Consider the following 26,288-nt stretch of genomic DNA (forward strand, 5'->3'; position numbering starts at 1 on the left):
ATTTCAGTTTTTTTTCATGATAAATTAGCAAAAATATCTATAAACCTGTTTTTGCTTTGTCATTATGGGGAATTGTGTTTGAATTGATGAGGAAAGAAACGATTTAATACATTTTAAAATAAGGCTGTAATGTAACAAAATGTGGAAAAAGTCAAGGGGTCTGAATACTTTCCAAAGGTAATGTATATGTACATATTTACCTCAATTACCTCTTACCCATGCACATCGACTTGGTACTAGTACCCCATGTATATAGCAAAGATAACATTACTCATTGTGTATTTATTCCTTGTGTTTTAATTCATTTTATATTTTTTCTCACTGCATTCATTGTTAAGTAAGAATTTCACTGTTTATGAAGCATATGAAAAAAGGGGAGAGGTTTGCACTTTTACGGCTACTGTTTTGGTCCATTTCTCCACAATAGCTCAATCAAGCCCAGGTGAATTATTTGACACTGTATTTGAACCCAGGTCAGGAAGGCTCTGCAGGCATTACCCGTGGATTATCGTGAATAACTAACGCCTATCAAAAAAAGCAGCTTCCAGGATCCAAACTACCCATTTTATACGTGTAAATAATGCACCAAAATGTAGTATCTCGGGAAATGTGAGACATATTATGGAAAGACAGGTAAACAATACACAAGGCTTTCACCTAAGGCGTACACGTCACTTTTTTCTACTGTGCAAATGTAATGAATTCTTCTCAGCCGCACTCAAAGGAGTAACCGAGACCCGACGCATCTGGCTGTAGTAATGAGCTGATAGTGGCGGCAATGAGAGGCAAATTGATTCCATTTTGTGTTTGAGACAGGCTGTTGCACCTACTGTAGCCTGAGAGAGTTGTGAACACTGCTTGCCCATTTTGTTGAGTAGTGAGTCAACACTTATAGAAATGAAACATGACACTGTGGTGGATAATGCAAAGTGGCCCAGCCAGAAAGAAAAACTTACTCATGCGGGGAGGTCTTTAGATTCGTTGACTTGACATAAAAATATTACAACGGAATGCTTAGACTATTTATCAATGGCGGTCTTAATATGGTTATGGGAGTTGCCTTCTAAGCTTTTTACCTTGACTCATCGATGGTAGTCATCGATTCTTGAGAAAAATATTTTAAAAAACAATCATTTCTAAGATTTTACTGAGCTACAATTCAGTCAATTTAAATAAATTCATGAGGCCCTAATCTATGGATTTCATATGACTGGGAATACAGATGTGCATATTTTGGTCAGATAGCTTTAAAAAAAAGTAGGGCCGTCAGTGTCTGATGTGACCACCATTTGCCTCATGCAGTACGACACATCTCCTTTTTCATAGAGTTGATCTGGCTGTTGATCGTGGCCTGTGGAATGTTGTCCCACTCCTCTTCAATGGCTGTGCAAAGTTGCTGAAAATTGGCGGGAACTGGAACACGCTGTCGTACATGTCGATCCAGAACATCCCAAACATGGGTGACATGTCTAGTGAGTATGCAGGCCATGGAAGAACTGGGACAATTTCAGCCTCCAGGAATTGTTTACAGATCCTTGCGACATGGGGCTGTGCGGTATCATGCTGAAACATGAGGTGATGGTGGGGGATTAATGGCACTACAATGGGCCTCATTATCTCGTCACGGTATCTATGTGCATTCAAATTGCCATTGATAAAATGCAATTGTGTTCATGGTCCATAACTTATGCCTGCCCATACCACATACCATCTGTTCACAATGTTGACTTCAGCAAACCACTCACCAACACAATGCCATCTTCTCCAGCATGCTAGTGGCCATCATAGGTGAGCCTTTGCCTACTGAATTTGGTTAGTATGCCAAACTGCATTCATATCAAGACCTTGGTGAGGACGATGAGCAAGCAGATGAGCTTCACTCACAATGTTTCTTACAGTTTGTGTAGATTTTATTCACGGTTTCATCAGCTGTCTTGGGTGGCTGGTCTCAGACGATCCTGGAGATGAAGAAGCTGGATGTGGAGGTGTGGTTACATGTGGTCTGCAGTTGTGAGAACGGTTGGACGTACTGCCAAATTCAATTCCCTGGCAACAGCTCTGGTGGACATTCCTGCAGTCAGCATGCCAATTGCATGCTCCCTAAAAACGTCAGACATCTGTGGCATTGTGTTGTGTGACCTAACGGTACAAGGTGCACCTGTGTAATGATCATGCTGTTTAATCAGCTTCTTGATATGCCACACCTGTCAGATGGATGAATTAGCTTGGCAAAGGAGAAATGCTCACTAACAGGGATGTAAACAAATTTGTGCACAGAATTTGAGAGAAATAAGCTTTTTGTGCTCATGGAACATTTCTGGGATATTTTATTTCAGCTCATGAAACATGGGACCAACACTTTACATGTTGCATTTACATTTTTTCTCTGTTTAGACGTTAAAATTTAAGACATAAAAAGAGAAGCAGAAGCTCCAAATGATTGGTTTCATAAAATATGGAGAGAGAAGATACATTAGTGTGTGCTTTTGTGGCCTCCAGCTAGGATGTCTATTCCAGAGCTCTCACTGACTTTGTATACAGTGCAGACTCCTGTCTGCCTTAGCCCAACTACTTGGAATGGATGGTACTGGCATTAAAGCTACAGTCTGGGATTAGTAGGGCGGCGCACAATTGGCCCAGCGTCGCCCGGGTTTGGCCGGGGTAGGCGGTCATTGTAAATAAGAATTTGTTCTTAACTTACTTGCCTAGTTAAATAAAGTTTAAATAAATATTGTACATCCATTTTGGGACTTTTAAATAAATGACATATAGCCATTGAGTCTTGAAGAATTTATGCGGTGGAGGTTGCTGAGTGGAGAACAGCTCATAATAATGGCTGGAACGGAGCAAATGGAATGGCATCAAACCACGTGTTTTATACCATTCCACCTATTCTGCTCCAGCCATTACCACGAGCTCGTCTTCCCCAATTAAGGTGACACCAACCTCCTGTGACCTCATGATAGTGCAACTGTCTAGTACAACTACTTTGTACAACAGTCTTACCTCATCAGAACCCAAAATATAAGCTTGTGTTTCGCCATTGTTTTTAAACAATGTCATTTAAACAAACAATGTATAGCTTCATAACATGGTTACAATTATCATGTGGAGGTTGTGGACTGTTAGTCCTTGCATCTAGAGTACTGTCTTTGAAAGTTGAGAGGGGTTCAATTTAATTAGCCCATCTCTCAGCTGTATGCCTAAATAAGTGGTAGGGCAGCTGATTTGTTGTTTTTCGAATGCTAGTCTTTAGCTTTAAAACATCAGTGTTGTAATGCAGTAAATATTTATGCTATTGCATTAATATGGACATTATTGTACATTATACAATGATTATACAAAAATTGAATGGAAAGCCCAATTAATCCTCTGACATGCGTTTTTGTTATATGAAGTTTCTTTATTATATTTACATCAACCATTCTTCTTTCATATCTATTAAAATATATATTTTAAAGAGGAAATATAGAGAGACAGAGGACAGGGGAGGGAAAATCCTCTTGAGTCAGCGCTGAGATCCCATCTAAGGAAGATATGTGCCTCAGGTCCAAGCGAAGTTATCATCATCCCTAAGCTTCATTTTAATTACAGACAACAAACAGCATAGATGTTTCCTAATAAAGATAGTCAGCGAGGTTCTCATCCCCTGGAAATTGAAATGGGAATGCGGGAGCTGAGTAGATCCTGTCTTATGGGCTGCGGCATCTCTCTTTCTCTGTACTGTAGGAGTTGGAGAGTCAGACTATTTAAGCAATGTAAAGCCTTGCCGAGGGAGAGGCACGAGTTTTGATCTCACTTCTAATATGCTTTTAACATCAGAAGTAATGGCATACTTAATAAGACTCTATGAAGCTTGATCAGAGAGGCTTTATAATTCTGAATGTAAAATGGTGCATGTACAGCATTACTGGTCTATACTGATCAAATGTAAATATTTCAAAGAGCAACCAATAGATTAGAAGTTGATGCTTGAAAAGCTTTTATTTTTCAAGATGAAAGTCTAAGATGTTATTGCAAAAAAAACACAAAAAAACGGACTTAATCCATTACCTTGTGTGTAAAATATTATGAGACAAACTAAATGTACTCTATTTCATTGAGGTTAAGGGACTGCTTGATTGTTAAGACACTCAATTTATTACAGATACCCCACACAATTGTTCCCCCTCACATTTTAATGCTCACCCGGATCACTCTGGCCAATGAAAAAAAGGCAGAAATTAAAGGACCCTCAACCCACCAACAAAACCGACACTCCCTTCCCTCCAACCTGACCTACATTGTCTGTGGATGTGTCTGCGGCTGCAGGATCGGTCTGCTCAGCCACAACTGGACCCACTACAAGCAAAACCTGTGCAAAAGAGATCATCCTCAACCCTGAGAGATTGCTGATGATGTTGTCCAATATTTACTGCAACAGTCTTTCAAATAGGAACAATTGTCTTTCAAATATAACTTTATCTATCCATTCAGCAATGAGGTCGTTCACCCATGGAAAAACCTCAACCTAGCCAGTGAAGTAGATAGTAATTAGTGCAGTTGTAATGGAGTGTCCTTCCCTCAGCGAAGGTAACGACTTGAATCGCTTACAGTGCATTTCCACGTAACACGTTGGGGGTGGGGGGGGGATGAAATAACGGAGCCCGATTCATTTTCAAAGGATGGAAGTGAAGTGGGTGGATGGGGGACCATTGGACGATGCGAGCATGGGTGAGGGAGTGTGGAGCGGAACCAAAGTTGGGGAAAGCTGAACTTTATGCAAATACTCCATGACATTGCAGCAATATTGACCAATCAAAGCTCACTATAGCTTCCACCCCCTACTGCAGGGATGTGCAACTGGCAGCCTGCATGCCTACAAAAGGGGGGCAGGTGGCCGTCAGTTACTCATCCATACATTTCCCCTAAAAGATATATAGATATATATTTTTTTAAACTCAACTTGCTGTTGAGAGTTATGTTAGTAGAGTAGGTGCAATTTCAAAATAAAACTGATTAGTGTTAATGTTTATCTAGAGAGTTTGGGGCTATGACGATAGGGTGGCATCAAGGAGGGAGCATAATTAATTAGCATAACAAACAAGAATGGAGTCAACTAAAAAAAGACTGAAAAAACAATAGAAACATGATTAATTTGAAGTGAGAAAAACCACTTACAGATTCTCAGAAGAAATATTCAAGACTTGCCAGGATGACTCAACCAAAAGGGAAGATATTCTGATAATATTCAACAACTGACTGATCTATATTTCATACGGGTGTAGTGGCAACAACATGGAAAGGTACCCATGAATATCTGAGCAGCATGTGGCATCTTTGATGTAAGGGAGAGTGAACGTGTCTCATTGCTGGTTTCTAAATTTGATGATACAATGCTGCCCTCTACAGGAGAAGTAGCACCACATCACATACTACAGTGTTTCATTTCATAGAGAGAAAGGATTCGATAACACTTTACTTGACACGCAGCGTCATTAAACCTGTTATGACACGGTCATAACCATATAATTTGTCATAACAGCTTGTCATAATATGGTCATAACACTGTCATGACCCATATATTTACACCTGTTGTAACATTTATTATGTTATTTTATGGCTGGTTATGACACCTACAGTACATAATAGTGTCAAACCCCACATTTGTTCAAATGTTTTTTCCCTGCCAAGAAGTTTCCTTTCATCTTAAAGTTTCTTAAGTCCTTTGTTGTTGTTGTAGTGAATTCTTTACAGTCATTTTTGTTCTATCATATTTTAAACAACTTCTGGAAAATATACTTTATGAAAATGTCATAAAGCATTATGAGCATCATAATCATATAAGACAGATATTGTAGGCATTTCACGTACATGCCCTTATGTCAGTCATCAGTCAAAAAGAGGGTGTCTTGTCCTGCTCCTGAAATCTGCTCCTACATTCATCAGAAACATAGCACTGGAGTGGTGCATGCCTGACATCAATGTGTGAGCAATTACAATGATAATTTAATATGGTACATTTCTGAAAATGTTACATAACATAAACAAGTAGGCTATAGTATAATGCGATATGTTTTGCCTTGTGTGCTAGGTTTTGACAGTCTTATGTAGGTGTCATAACCAGCCATAAAATAACTACTGTGGTAGGTTTTGTGTGTCCTTGCTAAACAAACTAGTCTTCCTATGAATAAGTCAACTCACCATGTCTAGGAGTTCTATGTCTGATTAGCTGTTCCATAACCTGGCTGAATGTAAATAGCAAGCGGATCAGAGGGCTATACTATGGACCTGGTTTGAGGAGTTAACTCTGAGTTTAACCAGTACCAAGAAAGTGGCTCATCTTTTAGCCAGGTAAATTTCTATGGCAACGAATACTTCAGAACTAACCTGCTCTAGAGCAGGCTAACTCACTGCTAAATCCATTTATCATGAATGAAGTGTCTCGAGATGAGGACCAATGAAACCAGATACCCTCCCTCTTGCAAAAATTGTTAGTGAATCCCAAACCACCCCATTGCCCCTACAAGGTCCGTGTACGTTTTGTTACTTTGATTTCAGAGTCGAATGGAAAAATGGAAATCGACTTGTTTTCTCATTTCTAGTGTCAAAATTTGAAATTTTATTTTTATTTTCCATACCCAGAATTACATGCCCCCTAATACAATATTCATGGGCTTAGGGGGTGTGTTTAAAGCCTGTTGGCATTAAAAAAGAAAGGATTAGACTGTGAGATAAACTGGAAGATAAAAATATTCATGTTAGCTAAGATGCAGAACTTATTATGAAGTTATCATGCCAATAGAACAAACTTAACAACTGAACAAAGTTTGATTGCACTAGCTGGTGAGCTAGCTAGCAGGCGAGCTAGCTAGCAGGCTGGCTAGCCCGCCCTATATGCTTAATGGCTATAGTAATGCTAGCTAGTGGAAATAAGTTAGTCCCTCAACCTGCTACAAGATGAAGCTCAAAGATTTCTCCATTACTTTCTGTAGCTAATTTAGCTAGATCTTCTGATGGCTGATGGTGTTTATTGACAGAGTAAATGAATTAATGTAGTTACTGTAAATGGTTACCGGTCTGCCACTTTGCATAACTTAGCTATTAATTACACATACAACAATATCCAATTAAGTTAAAGTCAGTGTGTGTGTGTCTGTGTGTGTGTGTGTCTGTCTGTCTGTCTGTGAGTTCTGGATGATCATCATGAACTTCATGTAGTTACATCAGCCAATTAAAATTAGCCTTTTTATTGGTATGGGTATACTTCACCAACAACCTTTACTGCTCACTGAAAGACAGAGTTAGGATATACTTTTTAGTTGTAAACATGACTATTGCTTTGACAATTGGCCTACTTCTCTGGTATAGGATCTTAATTTAATCCCCCTGATGTTACAGGAACTTTCCTGCACACTTGTAGTGCATTTCAGGTTTAAAAGGATTCTAAAGTTTGTAATTTCCACTTTAAAATAGCAGACTTGGTTTGCCCTCTAAGAACACTATAAAACAAATGCACGTTATAAATTGAAATCACCAGGCAAAGAAACTCTCGCGAGAAGTTTACTTGCACCCTGGACTTTTGTTCTTACACAACCTCACCAGTCCTGCTGTGATCAAACCAGACACGGCCCTGGACTTTTGGTTTAGCCCTCAACTGTGCAGTTGTCTAAGGATTAACTCACTTACAAACACCCAATCAACCTAGCCCAGTCCTCCTAGTCACCCCAGCTGTTGCCTCTCTTTCTCAGAGAGTCATGCTCTGGGCGTACCCTCAACAGGAGCTTCAACCTATTGAAAATATTCAAGCTCCCCTCTCTCAATGTTTCTATGTTCAGGATGTGGTATCCACCCACCCTGCTTCCCTTCAGATTCTTAGGCGGGTTTCAGGCTGCTCCTTCAGGAGTGTGGCTTCCATGAAATTCCAATTTGGAATCCCCTGTGCACAGTTTACCCAGGTCTTCAGGAGTGGTTAGCAAGTGAAGTTGCACATCCCATCCTCGTCACCAAATACTGTCGTGGAAATTCTAATCAATAATGAGAAGAGAGATGAACCATTAACAATCAGGTTATATTTATTCAAAACATATTAATAGGGGAGCAGGTCACACCACACACACGAGTGAATAGAGTGAGAGCTCAATGATTCTGAGTTGGGGCTTGCCTTATATAGCCCAACCTTGTTTCATTTCCTTAATCCACCACAACTGTCTCAATGTGTCGAACCAACCAATATCTACTGGATGAGGTGGTCAAATATCCTCTGTCCTCTGTGTTCTCCTGCGTATCCCAAAAACAGTTAGTTCTTAGATTAGAGGATAATGAGAAACTTTGTTCGGAACAAAGATACCTCGTTCCGAACATGCAAGTTTCAGAGTACAGAGGGTGGGGGTAAGAACACGAGATGTGCACAGCCGTGGTGGATTAGGTACAGAGTTTAGGTGAAAACAGCAACTTACACAACCAAAGTAACAGGATTGTACATACCTATCATTTAAAGTAATGCTAATTTTAAAAAATCCCCCACAGCGTTTGTCCGGTACTATAGCAAAAACGTGTACTGTTGGGGGTACTCAAGGACCAGGGTAAACACTGGGTTAACAAGTCCAATACAGCAAATGAAAGATAAACATCTTATAAATCTACCCATCGTGTCTGATTTCAAAAATACTTTACAGCGAAAGAACAACATATGATTATGTTAGGTCATAGCCAAGTAAAAAAAACTGCCATTTTTCCAGCCAAAGGTAGGAGTCGCAAAAAGCAGAAATATAGATCAAGTTAAATCACTAACCTTTGATGATCTTCATCAGATGACACTCATAGGACATCATGTTACACAATACATGTATGTTTTGTTCGATAATGTGCATATTTATATCCAAAAATCTCAGTTTACATTGGCGCCTTACATGCAGTAATGTTTTGATTCCAAAACATCTGGTGATTTTGCAGAAATACTCATAATAAACATTGATAAAAGATACAACTGTTATTCACAGAATTGAAGATAGACTTCTCCTTAATGCAACCGCTGTGTCAGATTTTTTTTTTAACTTTACGGAAAAAGCATAATCTGAGAACGGCGCTCAGAGCCCAAAACAGCCAGAGGAATATCCGTCATTTTGGAGTCAACAGAAGCTGGAAATAACACCATAAATATGTACTTACCTTTGATGATCTTCATCAGAAGGCACTCCCAGGAATCCCAGTTCGACAATAAATTACTGATTTGTTCCATAAAGTTCCATAAAGTCCATAGTTTATGTCCAAATAGCCACTTGTTGTTAGCGTGTCAGCCCAGTAATCCATCTTCATGAGGCGCAGGTATTTGTCCAGACAAAAACTCAAAAAGTTCTGTTACAGTCCTTTAGAAACATGTCAAACGATGTATGGAATCAATCTTTAGGATGTTTTTAACATAAAACATCAATAATGTTCCAACCGGAGAATTCCTATGTCTGAAGAAAAGCACTGGAACGAGAGGTAACTCTGTCGGGAGCGCGCATCACGAGACTGAGACACTCTGCCAGACCACTGACTCAAAGAGGTCTCATGAGCCCCTCCTTTATAGTAGAATCCTCATTCAAGTTTCTAAAGACGGTTGACATCTAGTGGAAGCCGTAGGAAGTGCAACTTTATCGATCTCTCAATGTGTATTCGGTAGGCCAAGCTTTGAAAAACTACAAACCTCAGATGTCCCACTTCCTGGTTGGATTTTCGCCTGCCATGAGTTCTGTTATACTCACAGACATCATTCAAACAGTTTTAGAAACGTCAGAGTGTTTTCTATCAAATACTAATAATAATATGCATATATTAGCATCTGGGACCGAGTAGGAGGCAGTTCACTCTGGGCACGCTATTCATCCAAAAGTGAAAATGTTGCCCCCTATCCCAAAATAGTTGGATAGATTTGGCAACTATAATGTGCCAATCAAATATGTAACAAGGATGTGATTTGTATAAAATGGAAAGGTATATCAGACAATAAAGTTAAGGGCCCTCAACCTCCTGTCTGTGTAGTGTGAGGCAGCTTGATGTACAAGTACACCCCTTGGCCAGGACGCTAGTCTGCAATCTATAGGCTATGTCACAGTTCTCTCTCCTTCGTCCCAAAATGTGCACTTGGTCACATTTCACTTATTTGAAAGAATGACTAGTAGAAGAAATATGATGGAAACTCACTCTTGCCCAAGCTTCCAATAATACAATCTGAACTGTTCAACAGTGTTCACTTGAGGATATATTGTGAAATGCTCTTCATATATCTTACCTCTGCACACAAGGCAGATGAATGAGTCTTTTGGCTTTAAGACCTGCTGCAGCTCAGAGAGTTCTTGTATGGTGGTTCTCATTGCATCCAACCCAATCACAGACCTGGACCACCTCCTCGTCGTCTCTTTGGGAAGAGAACAATTTGGCATCAAAGTGTTTAATTATTCCAACTTGTTTTATCTTACGAGATCTTACGGATCTTATAGCTTTACATATACTTATAAACTGTATTGTTTGTATCCTAATTAGTCAGTGAAGTTCCTAATTAAATTCTAAATTCACAAGTTACTACAACAGTTGATACAAACTTTGATTTTGCCTTTTAATAGGGTAGTCACATCCACATAACTTTAATTGCTTTGCCAATATACTGTACATTTAACATGAAAATGTAATTGTGATTTTACAGTGGTCTCTTTCTTCCTCTTTGAAGGGCCTGGGGGTCTTTTTTATTTAACTAGGCAAGTCAGTGAAGAACAAATTCTTATTTTCAATGACGGCCTAGGAACAGTGGGTTAACTGCCTGTTCAGGGGCAGAACGACAGATTTGTACCTTGTCAGGTTGGAGATATGAACTTGCAACCTTTCGGTTACTAGTCCAATGCTCTAACCACTAGGCTACTGTGGCGGCTACCCTGCCGCCCCGGAAGGTCCTGGGGGTTGGCCAGGACCTTCCGCGCATTCTACTTCCAATATATTGATCCTTCAGAAAAGAGAGCAAGTGAGAAAGACAAATAAAAGAGGGAGAGAGAGGGAGATCAGTGTGTTCTATACCATTATGTTAGTCAAAGCCAAGGCTGAGGGCCCCAAACCTAGATCTGTTGTGTCATGTCCAAACCTTTTATACCCTTGTGGGTCCCATACTTAAAATAAAGACTTAAACTGTATGGAACTGGGCAAGTATCCATAAAATGCTTTAGAGTAGGAATGATTATGTTGGATCAATCCATATAATTGTATTAATTATGACCTAAAAAGGTAGCGATATCAATCCTACTCTGAGATGCTTTGTGGGTATGGCTGTAAAAAATAAAATTAAATAAAAAAGTAAAAATTCTGATACAAGTCTGACTGCATCTATTTTTAATGCTACATGTTTGTTTGAATACACTTGTCACCTGTCATTTCAAGGTTCCACATGAAGGTCTCATATGGACTCAAGGGTTAATTACTGATCTCTACTGCCATCCAGAGGACTTTAAAAGTTACTACATGCAATTTAACTTGAAGCGACATTTCAAAATATTTTATATTCATCATCTGCAGCACCACCCCAACATCAACATAAGTGAAAATGGCCTGTTTCTAAAAGACAGAGGAAGATAAGTGTTTCCAATGACATCATCGGTGTGCCTCGTGGGCATTTAACCAATTACAAGTAGGCACTGCCAACTAATTGCCTACTAATTAGTTGATGATGTCAATGGAAACAATTATCTTTATATTTTTTTAATACAAAACATAGAAACACACCATTTTCACATATTGATGTTGGGGTGGTGCTGGATAATAAAATGTCATCAAAAGACAATTCAAAATTAAGAAATTTGTGTCATCTCTACAATTACTTATTACATGCGACTTTTCCTATAATTGGGCCCGGCACTCCGTGCTGAAACAGCAGCTGCATCTGCTGACTACATAGAGGGACCTGATCAATGATCCTAGATCAGCAATGCTACCCTGAGACACTTTGTGAATACAGACTTAGATCTTCCTTGAATTGCATGTGTGTAAGTAGGTGGGGATGGGGAGAGGAATGTACTGCAGGTGAGTGTGGTGGCATGGCTGGTCATTTGTTAATGGACTGTAGCCTCAGGCCTTTGCCTCTTTATTTTCTGAACCCTCCCCTCTCTTTCAATGAGAAAGTGCATGAGTATTTAACATACAGTGGGGCAAAAAAGTATTTAGTCAGCCACCAATTGTGCAAATACTTATTTTCCACCATAATTTGCAAATAAATTAATTATCATTTTGTCTGTCATAGTTGAAGTGTACCTATGATGAAAATTACAGGCCTCTCATCTTTTTAAATGGGAAAACTTGCACAATTGGTGGCTGACAAAATAATTTTTTGCCCCACTGTATGTCTGTGGCAGTAGATGTCTAAAAGACATCTTTATTTTACAGCAGAGAGAACAAATGGGAATATTTGTGATATCAAAATGGAACATTCACAAAGTACAGACCACACCTTCATCTGTATATGTTTAAGATATTTATTGGAGCAAGTGACAGACAGTAATTGGGGGAATCAACATTCCACACTTTGTATAATACTTTAACTTTGCATGTGACTGAATCACAACCAGACATATCTAGGAACAGACTGATAAATATGTCAGAACACAGAATCACAAAAAATAAATGTGTTCGACTCATAACTATCTGTGGGCTAGAGAATTGTTATACATTTCTTGTGAAACTTATTTGCAGCATACAGTTGACTTTGGAAGTTTACATACAATAGGTTGGGTGAATTCTGGCCTATTTCTCCTGACAGAGCTTGTGTAACTGAGTCAGGTTTGTAGCCGTCCTTGCTCACACACTTTTTCAGTTCTGTCTACAAATTCTCTGTAGGATTGAGGTTAGGGCTTTGTGATGGCCACTCCAATACCTTGACTCTGTTGTCCTTAAGCCATTTTGCCACAACTTTGGAAGTATGCTTGGGGTCATTGTCCATTTGGAAGACCCATTTGCGACCAAGCTTTAACTTCCTAACTGATGTCTTGAGATGTTGCTTCAATATATCCACATAATTTTCCATCCTCATGATGCCATCTATTTTCTGTACCTCCTGCAGTAAAGCACCCCCACATCATGATGCTGCCACCCCGGTGCTTCATGGTTGGGGTGGTTTCCTCCAAACATAACGATGGTCATTATGGCCAAACAGTTCTATTATTGTTTCATCAGACCAGAGAACATTTCTCCAAAAAGTACGATCTTTGTCCCCATGTGCAGTTGCAAACTGTAGTTTGGCTTTTTTAATGGTGGTTTTGGAGCAGTGGCTTCTTCCTTGCTGATTCGGCCTTTCAGGTTATGTCGATATAGGACTCGTTTTACTGTGAATATAGATACTTTTGTACCTGTTTCCTCCAGCATCTTCACAAGGTCCTTTGCTGTTGTTCTGGGCTTGATTTGCACTTTTAGCACCAAAGTACGTTCATCTCTAGGAGACAGAACGCGTCTCCTTCCTGAGCGTTATGACGGCTGTGTGGTCCCATGGTGTTTATACTTGCGTACTATTGTTTGTACAGATGGACGTGATACCTTTAGTCATTTGGAAATTGCTCCCAAGGATGAATCAGACTTGTGGAGGTCTACAATTTTGTTTCTGACGTCTTGACTGATTTAGTTTGATTTTCCCATGATGTCAAGCAAAGAAACACTGAGTTTGAAGGTAGGCCTTTAAATACATCCACAGGTACACCTCCAATTGACTCAAATGATGTCAATTAGCCTATGAGAAGCTTCTAAAGCCATGACATAATTTTCTGGAATTTTCCAAGCTGTTTAAAGGCACAGTCAACTTAGTGTATGTAAACTTCTGACCTACTAGAATTGTGATACAGTGAATTGTGATACTGTCTGTAAACAATTGTTGGCAAAATTACTTGTGTCCTGCTCAAAGTAGATGTCCTAACCAACTTGCCAAAACTATAGTTTGTTAACAATACATTTGTGGAGTGGTTGAAAAACAAGTTTAATGACTCCAACCTAAGTGTATGTAAACTTCTGACTTCAACTGTATATTCAGGAACAAATTACCATGTGGTGTTAACCAAATCAAGGACTAGCTTTTTCTGATCCACAGGCAAAAATGGACAGTTGATGTTTGGTTTAAACCTAAACTTAGAATGTACACTCATCAAAGAGAACTATGCCGCTGAACCGTATGTCCGCCTCAGTGGCGATTGGTGCCGTTTAAGATGAGGGAGGACATCATTTATTTTCTCATGAGCATGACTTATTTATATTACAGTGTATTGGATGACTGTCATTTGAAGGGTGAATAGAAAAACACATTAGACCTCGGAAGGTGGTGGCAAATTACTGCCATCAAGTGGATAAAAAATAGTAGAACACGGGTTATTCTATACACTACTATTCTTACATACTTGAGACTTGATGCAGAATTAATGATAGTAACTTCAACCCATGTCACATTTAAGAATATTGGATACCTTATTGTACATACATAACCATAACAATAAAGCCTGTGTCACAATTTTGACACTTAATACAAAAGAGCTTTACCTGAACATTTTAAACCAGGCCTGAAAACAGGAAATGCAAGCTGAAGTGCATGGTGATGCATTTGGCCAGTCGGGTGTAATTCACATTATGTGAGAGGGACTCATTATTTAAATACACATGTAACAGGTAAATAGAAGGAAGGGTAACAAGACGAGTGTCTCTGCTGAAGTCCAAAAATTCTGATAAGTTCTGTCGTTGTCCCTCAAACAGGTCTGCAGGTGCTATCAACCAGCCTTACATACCATCTGTGACTGAACTGTGAGTAATGTCAAGACAGCGAGAGAGAGAGATAATTGCTCTTTTTTGTTTGTTTATTTCACTTGCTTTGGGAATGTTAACATACAGTTGAAGTCGGAATTTACATACACTTCGGTTGGAGTCATTAAAACTTGTTTTTCAACCGCTCCACAAATGTATTGTTAACAAAATGTAGTTTTAACAAGTCGGTTAGGATATCTACTTTGTGCAGGACTCAAGTAATTTTTCCAACAATTGTTTACAGATTATTTCACTTATAATTCACTGTGCCTTTTAACAGCTTGGAAAATTACAGAAAATTATGCCATGGCTTTAGAAGCTTGTGATAGGCTAATTGACATAATTTGAGTTAATTGGAGGTGTACCTGTGGATGTATTTCAAGGCTTACCTTCAAACTCAGTGCCTCTTTGCTTGACATCATGGGAAAATCAAATGTAACCAGCCAAAGACGTCAGAAAAAAAATTGTAGACCTCCACAAGTCTGGTTCATCCTTGGGAGCAATTTCCAAACGCCTGAAGGTACCACGTTCATCTGTACAAACAATAGTATGCAAGTATAAACACCATCATACCACTCAGGAAGGAGACACATTCTGTCTCCTAGAGATGAACATACTTTGGTGCCTAAAGTGCAAATCAATTCTAGAACAACAGCAAAGGACCATGTGAAGATGCTGGAGGAAACGGGTACAAACTAGTGCCTAGGACTGTAGCTGGCTGAATTTGGCCTGCGGGAGGTTTTATTTGGCCCCCTAAGTTTTCAGAGAAAAATAAATGAAATAGAAGACTGTAAAAACACCAGGAAATCAGCTCTAAGTGATTTTAATTTCAGAAATCTTTACCGAAGTATTTCCACACATAATAGAGACACGTGATCGTATACAAATGTTTTGAAATTATGTGTGAGACCAACATTGTATATTTTTGGGCTTCTTGCAGTCAATTTGCAGTCTACAAATTATTTGTAATTATGTTCCGCCTCCCCGACCATCCTCTCAAGAAAAAAAAAATCGCCCCACGGCTAAATCTAGTTGATGATCCCCGGACTAGGATATTGGAAGACAGCTTGGTTTCCTGGGGTCTAGGGTGACATCTATCCTGAATATTGAGTCATCCACCTGAAGCAGTTAATTGAATTACAATTGATGGTGACCTAAATAATGATATTGTTGTACCACAGAAGCAGTATGTCCCGCCTACTTTGATCCCTACATGATTGACAGCGGAATGTTCCAATTTTCAATGTTTTCAGTGTTTTTCCATTGGTTCGTCAGTTTGTTATATGGCCCCAGTATGGACACCTATGTGTGATCTGTAAAGGAGGTATACAATAATTATAGTGTTATAAATTGTCTGAAATAAACATCCTGAAACAAGATAGTAGGTTGTCATATAGACCTTCTTCCAATGCCATCCACACGTACGGTCTGTGTAAATCCAGGAGAATAACCAGCTACAGTAAATTAACGTTAGTTTAGTCAGCTTGTATGCAATTTTGGTGCGGTGGCAGCGCCTCTCAAAGCCCTAACACGCAAGTCCCAGAGCCATTTTTGCTGGACCCCCTAGGCTGACTGGGCAGTTGGGGAGCTCATGGGACGTTTCACCTCCGGACCCATCTTCATCCATCCTGATCCTACGCGTCCCAACCGAAGAGGTGGACGCCTCGGTCACCGGAGCAGGGGCTGTCCTTTCACGGCGGAACAAGAAGGACAAGAAACTGCACCCATGTGCCTTTCTCGCCAGCGGAACGCAACTACGATGTAGGCAACCGGGAGCTCTTGGCAGTTAAGTGGGCCCTTGAGGGGTGGAGACACTGGTTGGAGGGGGCACCTCATTCTTTCGTGATTTGGACAGAAAATAAGAACTTGGTCTCCATCCAAGAAGCCAAGAGGTTGAACGCTTGCCAGGCTGGGTGGGCTCTGTTCTTTAACAGGTTCAACTTCACACCAGCCTATCGCCCGGGATAAAATAATAAGAAAGCAGACGCCCTGTCCTGCCAACACGATGTCGCTAATGAGGAGAGGGACTCTGAGCCAATCATCCCCAGCTCCTGCATTGTGGCCCCAGTGATATGGAGTATTGAGACCACGGTCCGACAAGACCAGACCCAAGAACCTGACCCTGACAGGGGTCCCACTAACAGACTATGTTCCGCGATCAGCCTGTTCCCGAGTACTACAAGGGGGACACTCCTCTAAATTAACTGGGCATCCAAGGGTTAATCGGACACTGGAGTTCCTGAGGTGGAGATTCTGGTGGCCCAATATGATTGAGGAAGTGAAATCCTTCGTTACGGCATACTCCACCTGTGCCCAAAGCAAGTCCTCACGTCAGCGACCGGCTAGGTTGCTCCACCTTCTGCCCATCTCTAGCCGGCCCTGGTCCTACCGTTCTGTAGACTTTATCACAGGGTTAACCCCATCCCACGGGCTTACCACAATCCTGGTGGTCGTCGAGCTGTTTTCCAAGGTAGCCCATTTCATCACCTTACCCAAGTTGCCCTCAGCGAAGGTGACAGCTGATCTCATGATTACCCATGTCTTTCAACTACACAGACTTCCCCAGGACATTGTCTCGGATCGTGGGGCCCAGTTCGTCGCATGGTATTGGGAAGCCTTCTGCTCCCTGTTGGGGACGTCGATGAGTCTCACCCACAGTTGAATGGGCAAACGGAATTGGCCAACCAGGAGCTGGAGAATTACCCCCCCCCGCGGTTTCCTGAAGAAGAGGTTGAAGCAGGCACCCTGCAGTATCTAGTGGACTGGGAGGACTATGGCACCGAGGAGCTGGTGTGGGTGCCTGCCCGGGACATCCTGGATCCGGGACTTCAACCAGCTATGTGGTGGTCAAATCAAATCAAATGTATTTATATAGCCCTTCGTACATCAGCTGATATCTCAAAGTGCTGTACAGAAACCCAGCCTAAAACCCCAAACAGCAAGCAATGCAGGTAGAGTCGCCCTGGCTCCGTTGCTGGAGCCGCACCTAGAAGGGGGGGGGGGGGGGTACTGTCATGGTTCCACCTGTCATAAGAGGGCGGCAGAAACCATCCTAGAGACATTAACGACACTCAGGTGTGTCATATTTACTCGATATGATTTCCCTGCTAAAAGAGTGTGTTTTCTGGTTGTCCTTTGCAGAAGCTTGAATTGTTTAACATCGTTTCCTGAGTGAGTTTGAGACTTTGTGTTTGTGGTTTTTCAAGTGTACTTCGATCCTGTGACTACCGTTTCTCAGTAAAGTATTATGTTTATCCTTAATTAACCTGTTTTTGACAGGGGGCAGCATTTTCACATTTGGATGAAAAGCGTGACCAGAGCAGACTGCCTGCTACTCAGTCCCAGTTGCTAATATATGCATATATATGCATATTAGTATTGGATAGAAAACACTCTGAAGTTTCTAAAACTGTTTGAATAATGTCTGTGAGTATAACAGAACTCCCATGGCAGGCGAAAACCTGAGAAAAATCCAACCAGGAAGTGGGAATTCTGAGGTTTGTAGTTTTTCAACGCTTGGCCTATTGAATACACAGTGTCTATGGGGTCAAATTGCAATTCCTAAGGCTTCCACTAGATGTCAATGGTGTTAAGAAACTTGTTTGAGGCTTCTACTGTAAAGGAGGGGCTCATAAGGGCTCTTTGAGTCAGTGGTCTGGCAGAGTGCCACAAGCTCGTGACGCTCGTTCATGTGAGAGTTACCTCGTGTTCCATTGCTTTTCTACAGACAAAGGAATTCTCCGGTTGGAACGTTATTGAAGATTTATTGATTATATACATCGTTTGGCATGTTTCTACGGACTAACGGAACTTTTGGACATTGTCTGGACCTAGTGCTCGCGCCTCAGGAAGATGAGGAATTTGGACATAAATGGTGAACTTTATCGAACAAATCAAACTGGGAGTGCATTCTGATGAAGATCAAAGGTAAGTGAATATTTATAACGCTATTTCTGACTAATGTTGACTCCACCACATGGCGGATATTTCTTTGGCTGGTTTGGTCTCTGAGCGCCGTACTCAGATTATTGCATGGTGTGCTTTTTCCGTAGTGTTTTGGTGTTTTTGAAATCTGACACGGCGGTTGCATTAAGGAGAAGTCTCTTTAATTCTGTGAATAACACTTGTATCTTTTATCAATGTTTATTATGAGTATTTCTGGAAATTGATGAGGCTCTCTGCAAAATCACCGGATGTTTTGGAAGCAAAACATTACTGAACGTAACGCACCAATGTAAACTGAGATTTTTGGATATAAATATGCACTTTATCGAACGAAACATACATGTATTGTGTAACATGATGTCCTATGAGAGTCATCTGATGAAGATCATCAAAGGATAGTGATAAATTGTATCTATATTTCTGCTTTTTGTGACTCTTCTCTTTGGCTGGAAAAATGGCTGTGTGTATTTTTGTGACTTAGCTCTGACCTAACATAATCATATGTTGTGCTTTTGCTGTAAAGCCTTTTTGAAATCGGACACGATGGTTATATTAACAAGAAGTTAATATTTCATTTGGTGTATTGCACTTGTGAAAATTACATATTTCAACAAAACATAATTGAATTTCGCGCTCTGCCTTTTCAGGGGAATGTTGTCGAGGGGTGCCGCTAGCGGAATCCCTAGCCATAAGAAGTTAACCTCTCTTGGGTAGGGGGCAGTATTTTCACGTCCGGATGAAAAGCGTGCCCAAAGTAAACTGCCTGTTACTCAGGCCCAGAAGCAAGGATATGCATTTAATTGGTAGATTTGGATAGAAAACACAGTTCCAAAACTGTTAAAACAATGTATGCGAGTATAACAGAACTGATATGGCAGGCGAAACCCAGAGGACAAACCATCCCCCCAAAAAAGGTGAAGGCCTAACAGATTGCTGTTCCTAGGGCTTCCACTATATGGCTACAGTCTTTGGAATTGAGGGACACGGCGACTGAATTTCAGTAAGTCAATTTAAATGAATCTATATAAAATTAAAATAAACTTTGCAATGTAAAAAAGGTACCCATAGTCTTACGAGAAGGCTAGTGACTAGTCTTATGGTGAGAAGACTAGAGCGAGGGTGAGTAACGATACCATGGAAAGCCCAGCTGGCTGACAGGTGTCTGTAAGCATTTATTGAAGAAGTGTCCATATGGTTTTTACAGCCACTACAAATAGCCCGAGATGTTATTGCGCACAAGGGGTTATTTTATATGTATGGCAAGTATCGGCAAGAGAACTGTTGAAGATGCATGGAGAGTAATGAGAGATTGAGTGTGTTTGGGAATAAGTGAATGTGGATGTGAGAGTTGTGTGAGTATGGAAAGGACATGTTAAGTTGATTGAAATTGGGATAATAAAGGATTGAAATGTGGATATTAATCTGACTTGAAATTTGGATAACAAGATGATTGCAATTTGGATAATAGGAAGAATGTTATTGGAACAATAAGAATATTGACATTTGGAAAATAACAGATAATTACTATTAACTTCTTTCGGATCAGTGGGACGCTAGCGGGAATTTCAACATCCGGTGAAATTGCAGAGCGCCAAATTCAAATTAAATTACTATAAATATTTAACTTTCATAAAATCACAAGTGCAATACATCAAAATAAATCTGAACTTGTTGTTAATCCAGCCGCCGTGTCAGATTTCAAAAAGGCTTTACGGCGAAAGCAAACCATGCGATTATCTGAGGACAGCGCCCTGCATACCAACACATGAAAAACATATTTCAACCAGGCAGGTGCGATACAAAAGTCAGAAATAACGATATAATTCAAGCCTTACCTTTGAAGATCTTCTTATGTTGGCACTCCAAAATGTCCCAGAAACATCACAAATGGTCCTTCTGTTCAATAAATTCCTTCTTTTATATCCCAAAAATGTACATTTATTTGGCACGTTTGATTCAGAAATACACCGGTTCCAACTCGCCCAACATGACTACAAAGTATCTAATAAGTTACCTGTAAACTTGGTCCAAACAACTTTCCTAATCCAACCTTAGATATCCTAAAACGTAAATAATCAATACAATTTAAGATGGAATATACGGTGTTCAATAGCGGATAAAAACATAATGGAGCGAGCTCCAGTTCACGCGCGCCAGACAGAAGAGTCACTCACAATGAACAGCCCTACTTCTTCATTTCTCAAAAGAAAAACATCAACCAATTTCTAAAGACTGTTGACATCTAGTGGAAGCCATAGGAACTGCAACTAGATTCATCATAAATATACACTGCTCAAAAAAAAGGGAACACTAAAATAACACATCCTAGATCTGAATGATTGAAATATTCTTATTAAAGTACTTTTTTCTTTACATAGTTGAATGTGCTGACAACGAAATCACACAAAAATTATCAATGGAAATCAAATTTATCAACCCATGGAGGTCTGGATTTGGAGTCCCACTCAAAATTAAAGTGGAAAACCACACTACAGGCTGATACAACTTTGATGTAATGTCCTTAAAACAAGTCAAAATGAGGCTCAGTAGTGTGTGTGGCCTCCACGTGCCTGTATGACCTCCCTACAACACCTGGGCATGCTACTGATGAGGTGGCGGATGGTCTCCTGAGGGATCTCCTCCCAGACCTGGACTAAAGCATCCGCCAACTCCTGGACAGTCTGTGGCGCAACGTGGCGTTGGTGGATGGAGCGAGACATGATGTCCCAGATGTGCTCAATTGGATTCAGGTCTGGGGAACGGGCGGGCCAGTCCATAGCATCAATGCCTTCCTCTTGCAGGAACTGCTGACACACTCCAGCCACATGAGGTCTAGCATTGTCTTGCATTAGGAGGAACCCAGGGCCAACCGCACCAGCATATGGTCTCACAAGGGGTCTGAGGATCTCATCTCCGTACCTAATGGCAGTCAGGCTACCTCTGGCGAGCACATGGAGGGCTGTGCGGCTCCCCAAAGAAATGCCACCCCACACCATGACTGACCCACCGCCAAACCGGTCATGCTGGAGGATGTTGCAGGCAGCAGAACGTTCTCCACGGTGTCTCCAGACTATGTCACATGTGCTCAGTGAACCTGCTTTCATCTGTGAAGAGCACAGGGCGCCAGTGGCGAATTTGCCAATCTTGGTGTTCTCTGGCAAATCCCAAACGTCTTGCACGGTGGACGTCGGGCCCTCATACCACCCTCATGGAGTCTATTTCTGACCGTTTGAGCAGACACATGCACATTTGTGGCCTGCTGGAGGTCATTTTGCAGGGCTCTGGCAGTGCTCCTCCTGTTCCTCCTTGAAAAGGCGGAGGTAGCGGCCCTACTGCTGGGTTGTTGCCCTCCTACAGCCTCCTCCACGTCTCCTGATGTACTGGCCTGTCTCCTGGTAGCGCCTCCATGCTCTGGACACTACGCTGACAGACACAGCAAACCTTCTAGCCACAGCTCGCATTGATGTCCCATCCTGGATGAGCTGCACTACCTGAGCCGCTTGTGTGGGTTGTAGACTCCGTCTCATTCAAAAGTGACCTAAACATCAGCCAGGAAGCATAGGAACTGAGAAGTGGTCTGTGTCATCACCTGCAGAACCACTCCTTTATTGGGGGTGTCTTGCTAATTGCCTATAATTTCCACCTGTTGTCTATTCCATTTGCACAACAGCATGTGGAATTTTAAGTGGACAGTTTGATTTCACAGAAGTGTGATTGACTTGGAGTTACATTGTGTTGTTTAAGTGTTCCCTTTATTTTTTTGAGCAGTGTAGTTTCCCATAGAAAACCAATTGAAAACAGTGACCTCAAAAAAATAATTCCTTGATGGTTTGTCCTCGGGCTTTCGCCTGCCAAATAAGTTCTGTTATACTCACAGACATTTTAACAATTTTAGAAACTTGAGTATTCTCTATCTAAATCTACCAATTTTATGCATATCCTAGCTTCTGGGCCTGAGAAACAGGCAGTTTACTTTGGGCACGCTTTTCATCCAAACGTGAAAATACTGCCCCCTATCCCAATGAAGTTAAGTACTGTGAATGAGAGCTGTCAGGGGAGTACCTCCGTTGTGAAAGAGGTGCGTGTCAGAATGAATACCCGAACCAGTTTGGTGTGAGCTGGGGTTTCGACCTATAACGTTATCTACAGGTTCTGTCCACCACCGCCAGTCGGATCTACAGGTAGAGGATAATGTCTCAGAGGATAACGTGATAATATGCCTCAGAGGATAACATGTCTTATTAGTGGAGTTTGACTTATAACGTTATTACATATGTGGAGATATGAAAGGAGAAAGTACTATTCCCGAATATGCTGTTAAATAGAACACAAGTGTAAATATTTTAAATCCTGTATGAATAGAACCCTAGTGTAAAAGAGGAATTTGTGAAGAGTGTAATGGGTTAGAGTTTTGATGAAGTAACAATGAAAGAAATTATAAACAAATGGCACACCCACACTTAGACCTACGTAAGTGGTGTAAAAAGTATTAAGAGAAATGAATAGTATAAAGGGTTAGTAGATTTGATAATGTATAATGGGTTACTACAGTTTAACTTGCTTGATAGAGACGTATTATGGACAGAGCACACCATCTATAGGGGACTGAGAGACAGAGCCAGCCCAGTTATAGTGAAAGTTGATCCCAGAAAGAGACTCGAGAGCTACCTTAAAAAAGGAAGCTCCCTCCAAAGTTGTTCTCCCCTTCTGAATTGGCTGATATATTTCATAATTTTGGCACATTACATATGAATCTCAACATAAGACATTTAATGTGTGAAGCATAAAGTGAATATCCAACAGAAATTGGTAATGCATATACAGAATAACATTGATAGGGTAGACTAAATTGAAAACAATGCTTTTCAATATGGAGAAAGTTGTTTGTTTTGTTTTTAGACTTTACAATAGGGGTAAAAGCAGAATATTGAGAGTGATCCGTGTATTAACAGTAGTGCTTGTGAGGGTCTTGATAGTCGTAGTTTAAGGAAGCATTAGGAGACTAGTGAAAGTAACAAAGTGAATGGTAATATTAGTGGCTTTCAGATAGCACTCTAATAATACAATGTCTTAGTAATTTAAAGAAGTAAATGTTTCAATGCAAGGTCACATGAAAAACAGAGGGATTGAGCCTTGGGACCAATTAAATTATAGGCTGCCATCTGTGTTTGCATCATAGTGGGACATTTGGGACAAGGGTACGAATAATTGAATGAGGCGTTTTTGAGAATCTCCAATAATTATTAATCAATTTTATAGTTTGTGTAGCAACAGTGATTTTAGTAAGAAGGTAATGTCATCTCAAACAACACGTTTCCAGTAAGTGGAACGGTGTCCAGAAGATCCAAGTAAATGTGTTTAGTTCCAAATATTGAGCTGATAAGCCAGCACCAACTTTTTGAAGGTCCTACAGATTTGTTAAACAACAGTTTACATAGTTTGACTAGTTGATGTCACAGTCAGTACATACCATATGTCAATGCAACAGGTAAAAATGATAGATTACAAGAAAGGGACTCTGGGATTGTTTGCTTTAGAAGGTGCCTATTCAGCTTAACGGGACACTATCGTCTGATGTGTCTGAAGTATGATTCTGTATATGCATGGTTATATCAAGACTTCCTGCTCAAGGTGCAGTAAGCTCGATTAGGATTGAATTTGTAGGACTGATTTAAGATATTTCCTTTCTTTCAGGATTTATGGAATGTCCACGACCAAGTTTTCTGATAAATTTACCAATGATTCTGTATCTCTCCCTTTGAAAGGCTTCCTGAGGCAGGTGCATTAGGGGAGCAGTTATTGAGACTGTGTACTATACAGTAAAGTATCCGGATCTGGCTCTTAACCTCTCTGCGCACGGAACCCGCTAGCGGGCTGAAATTCCACAACATACGGTGATCGCTACATAAAAAGTAATGTTAAACATTCATGAAAATACAAATGTCTCACATGTATCGAAAGCCTAGAATCTTGCTAATCCAACTGCGTTGTCAGATTTAAAAAAGGATTTACTGCGAAAGAATATGATGCGATTATCTGAGCATAGAGCCCCATAATTTTTTTTTTTAACCAGCACAGGCGTAACATAAATCACAAATTGCATTAAAATAAATCGTTTACCTTTGACGATCTTCGTCTGTTTGCAATTCCAATGCTCATTGTTACACAATGAATTATCTTTTGTTTGATAAAATCCATTTTTATAGCATAACACGAAACATTTTGTGAACCGCTTGTGTCGTGAATTCCGTCTCATTCCATTTTCGACGTAAATAACCCACACAGAACGTGACTTTTCCAGTCATGTTTGGTTTCACTGCAATCAACTGGTTTGTTTCTAACACAATCAAACCTGATGGGCCATTTCGCGGGACATATTGACTGAAAGAAACCGATTTGAAGACAAGTCATGACATCATTATGCACCAATGATTTGCCCACTGTTTCGTTGATTGACTGTCTTTTAACCCAATGACCACTGATCGTCTTGAAATCTAGCTGGGTAGATAGTCAATGAGCTGAGCTAAACAGCAATACACCATGTTTATGTGTTGCAAGACCAACCCATATAGTAAGCTCCAGCGTAAAGTGAGTCATTCGCTATTGAAGTTTCATACCGGAAGGAGCTACGCATATTACGCACGCATTGTTTGGTGAACGTGCAGATTCAGCTGTTTATATATCAATCATTATGGCGACTAAGTCAGGGAAAGCTAAATCGAAGTCTAGATATACAGATGTACACACAATTTTTGAATAAATTGATTGGGAAGGTGAGACAGAGATTGTTGTAGAACGATTCATTTACCGATCGTTGAAGGAATAATTTTTTAACGGGAGAGGACATCGTTTTGGACTGGTATGTTCTTATCATGCTAATGCCCTTGTTTGAAATTAATAATATAAACTATTATTTGTGATTTTTTATAATATATATATATATAAACATGTAATGTCATGAAATGTGAGATGCGTGTGTCTGCCGCCCCACCCCAACCAACATGAAATAGCCTATTTGAGGCTGTTGAGGAGAGGGCAGGACCACATCAATGACCAAAGTGAAATGGAGACAGTAGATACAGCTGGTCTGTTGTAATATAATAAAGACAGTAGATCTAGCTGGTCTGTCATAATATAAAAGAGACAGATCTAGCAGGTAATAGTAATATAGTAATATATTCAACCTAATATATTCAACCTTCAACCTAATATATTCAACCTTCAACTCTCTCTCTCTCATATAGATATATATATATATATATATATATATATCTGTCTATCATACCTGTTGATACAGGGCTCATATGTGAAACTATTCTAACTGAACTTTTATTTTCTTTCACAGTGACACTGACTCCAAATGGGAGTCTTATACAGTGTCCTGTGTGAATTTAAGTATGCTCTCTCTAATTCTCTCTTTCTCTCTCTCGGAGGACCTGAGCCCTAGGACCATGCCCCAGGACTACCTGACATGATGACTCCTTGCTGTCCCCAGTCCACCTGGCCATGCTGCTGCTCCAGTTTCAACTTCCACCTGACTGTGCTGCTGCTCTAGTTTCAACTGTTCT

The 26,288-nt window shown here is 40.4% G+C and overlaps 1 long non-coding RNA gene across 1 annotated transcript; it reads right to left on the bottom strand.

The window, feature by feature from the left end:
• Positions 1-3,388: 3,388 nt before the first annotated feature.
• Positions 3,389-24,966, bottom strand: LOC116374406 (uncharacterized). The gene is made up of 3 exons (XR_004210326.1): positions 24,841-24,966; positions 10,256-10,381; positions 3,389-8,006 (listed from the first exon to the last, which is right to left on the bottom strand). It is a non-coding gene; the product is annotated as an uncharacterized LOC116374406 (long non-coding RNA).
• Between the last annotated feature and the right edge of the window lie 1,322 nt (positions 24,967-26,288).

This window comes from Oncorhynchus kisutch, linkage group LG6, assembly GCF_002021735.2.
Source record: "Oncorhynchus kisutch isolate 150728-3 linkage group LG6, Okis_V2, whole genome shotgun sequence".
Lineage (NCBI taxonomy): Eukaryota > Metazoa > Chordata > Actinopteri > Salmoniformes > Salmonidae > Oncorhynchus > Oncorhynchus kisutch.